A 3,561-nucleotide genomic window follows, 5' to 3' on the forward strand; every position below is an offset into this window, starting at 1 on the left:
TATAAATACTAAAAAAAAAGAGGTGGCGAGCTGGCAGAAACGTTAGCGTGCCGGGCGAAATGTTTAGCGGTATTTCGTCTGTCGTTATGTTCTGAGTTCAAATTCCGCCGAGGTCGACTTTGCTTTTCATCCTTTCGGGGTCGATAAATAAAGTACCAGTTTTGCAACTGGGGTCATTGTGATTCCTTTGTCCTTGTTTAGCCCCCTGTGGGCAGTAAAGAAATATACATACGTACATACATACATACATATGTACGTACGTGAACAAGAGAGACAGTGACGCTCTTGTAATCCGAAGGTGCAAATGCATCTGTAGGCTATGTCATGTTTCTGTGGAAGACATTACACATGTGATTAGTAGCTGTCCTAAAATGTCGTCGCGGTACTAGCTCCCTATGTTGTTGCTAAAATAATTTACAATGGCATCCGGAAATTATAGTCCTGAAATAAACTTATAAATTCCCTCTGGTATGGAATACATTAATAAACACCAACTCATGCAATACTGGTGGAATATTCCCATCAAAACTTCTGTCATATGTAAGCATAACAGGCCGGATATTGTTGTTTGGAACAGAGGGACAAAGGTATGTACCATCATAGAGGTCAGCTGTCCTGCAGATATAAATGTCTCTTTGAAAATCAAAGAAAAAGAGGATATCTATGGACAACTGCTTCTAAACCTTCAGCTTCTATATCCAGACTATGAATTCATATCCATACCAGTAATAATTGTTGCACTAGATTTCTTCTCTCACTCTTCCTGCTTGACTCTCTCATTGCTCACACGTGACCAACGGCCAACCAACTTTCTTCTACTTCCTTCCTAAAAACAAGGCGTGCTTATCCCTGTCTTTTCTCAAATATCGTTTTTCCAGCTTTCACCACTTCACATCGTCTTGGCTTAACAGCCCTCACCGATTGTTTTTACTGGTCATCAACTTTGCATAATAACTGCTTATTGTCTCTGGACGTAGTGCTGCAAGCTTACATTTCCATGCCCGCCACCATCTCTGAACCAAAACGATGGAATTCCACACTTCATAGCGTGCTGCTATCTTAGCTCGCTCCTGAAGAGGCAAGCGACAGGGCATCTGGAAAATTCACAAACATACTCTGCGATCTTCATTTGAAAATAGCATTTTAACATCTATTTCTATTATATTCACTACATTAGCTTCTGTGCTTTCCTTACTTTAAAGGTCCCGCTCCGTTTAAAAGTAAACTATCGTGAGCAAGAAAAAATGTTAATGAAGAAGTATTATTGCAGTTATCAATAGTATTAATTAGGTAAGTTTTCTGAGTTCTGCTGGTTTCGTGTCTCCCTGAACATCCGACACTATCGATATACTTTCGGCCATCTTGGAAAGGTCTCAGCCACTGATACATTTGTGTGCCCTCATACACCACTAACCATACACTTTCTACAACTATCTGTAGGCCTCTGAGCAGGTATCACCATAACAACATTCTCTGTCATGATCAATGCGACGATCACATGCTACACACCTTCCTTTCCAGCATTGCCGTAAACAGCAGAAGTGCGTTTGGAAGTTAAAACTTAGTGCGGATGCGCAACAGAGTTTGATGGCAATCTGTGCCAAATGGCTTTATTCTGAGTACTCATTCTTCGTTACTATAGCAACAGTCCGGACACTTATTGATCATCGCACACACACACACACACACACACACACACACACCACACACACACACACACACACACACATACACACACGAACACACACACACACACACATATATATATATATATATATATATATAATATATATATATAATATATATATACATATATATATATATATACATATATATATACCGATACCCACGCCCCCTCAAGTTCAGCTTGTTATGAATGCAGAACTTTGGCCCGTTGTGAAATATTTATAATAATTATTTTTTCAGATGATTACATTAGAATACATTAAAAACAAACATTTGCATAACGAATAAATAATTGGCGTCTACGACCATATTTAACGAAACGAGCCGAAAATAATTTCTAATCAGGCGAAATTTAAACCGTAATGAGAAGAAAATTGAATAGTGTTAGTATAAATTTATTTGTACGATAGCCAAGAGAAAGAAGTTCCATGGCTCGAGTTTTAACCTCTGAGAGACAAACGGCCGGAGGCATTGTTGTAGGCTGTATATAAGTGACGTAAAGATTTGATTAGATTCGCATTAGTAAAGTGCATCAAGTCAACCGCGAAGGGAGCGCGATTAATTATCGTCATTAATACCGTAATAAAGGAGATATTTATAAGAGAATTAAGGAAATTGAGCACAACGCGCGTGATGGTAGCAAAAGAAGAAAAAGTACTATAACAGTACACTTCTGAAAGCAGACAATGGTGTTGAGCTAGCAGAATCATATCTTAGTTCTTTATTGTCCACAAGGGGCTAAATATAGAGGGGACAAACAAGGACAGACAAAGGGATTTAGTCGATTACATCGACCCCAGTGCGTAACTGGTATTTAATTTATCGACCCCGAAAGGATGAAAGGCAAAGTCGACCTCGACAGAATTTGAACTCGGAACGTAGCGGCAGACGAAATACCTGTTTCTTTACTACCCACAAGGGGCTAAACACAGAGAGGACAAACAAGGACAGAAAAACTGATTAAGTCGATTATATCGACTCCAGTGCATAACTGGTACTTATTTAATCAATCCTGAATAGATGAAATGCAAAGTCGACCTCGGCGGAATTTGAACTCAGAACATAACGGCAGACGAAATGCCTATTTCTTTACTACCTACAAGGGGCTAAACACAGAGATGACAAACAAGGACGGAAAAACGTATTAAGTCGATTACATCGACCCTTGTGCGTAACTGGTACTTATTTAATCGATTCCGAAAGCATGAAAGCAAAGTCGACTTCGGCGGAATTTGAACTCAGAACGTAACAGCAGACGAAATACCTATTTCTTTACTACCCACAAGGGGCTAAACACAGAGAAGACAAACAAGGACAAAGGGATTAAGTCGATTACATCGACCCCATTGCGTAACTGTTATTTATTTATCGACCCCGAAAGGATGAAAGGCAAAGTCGACCTCGGAGGAATTGGAACTCAGAACATAACGGCAGACGAAATACCTATTTCTTTACTACCCACAAGGGGCTAAACACATAGGACAAACAAGGACAGACAAACGGATTAAGTCGATTATATCGACCCCAGTGCGTAACTGGTGCATATTTAATCGACAGCGAAAGGATAAAAGGCAAAGTCGACCTCGGCGGAATTTGAACTCGGAACGTAACGGCTGATGAAATACGGCTACGCATTTCGCCCGGCGTGCTAACATTTCTGCCAGCTCGCCGCCTTAAATCATTTCTACCCTGGCAAACGGTGAGATGACTGAATTGTATGCACGCCGGTAAAAATGTTTACCATCATTTCATTCGGCTTTGCAAGCTATGTTCAAATTTCGAGGCGGATTTACTGTTCACTCCTCTGTGTTCATGAAATAAGCACCAATCGGGTACCGATATAGACGTAATCGACTTAAACTTAGATAAAACTTA

This window comes from Octopus sinensis, linkage group LG18, assembly GCF_006345805.1.
Source record: "Octopus sinensis linkage group LG18, ASM634580v1, whole genome shotgun sequence".
Taxonomy (NCBI): domain Eukaryota; kingdom Metazoa; phylum Mollusca; class Cephalopoda; order Octopoda; family Octopodidae; genus Octopus; species Octopus sinensis.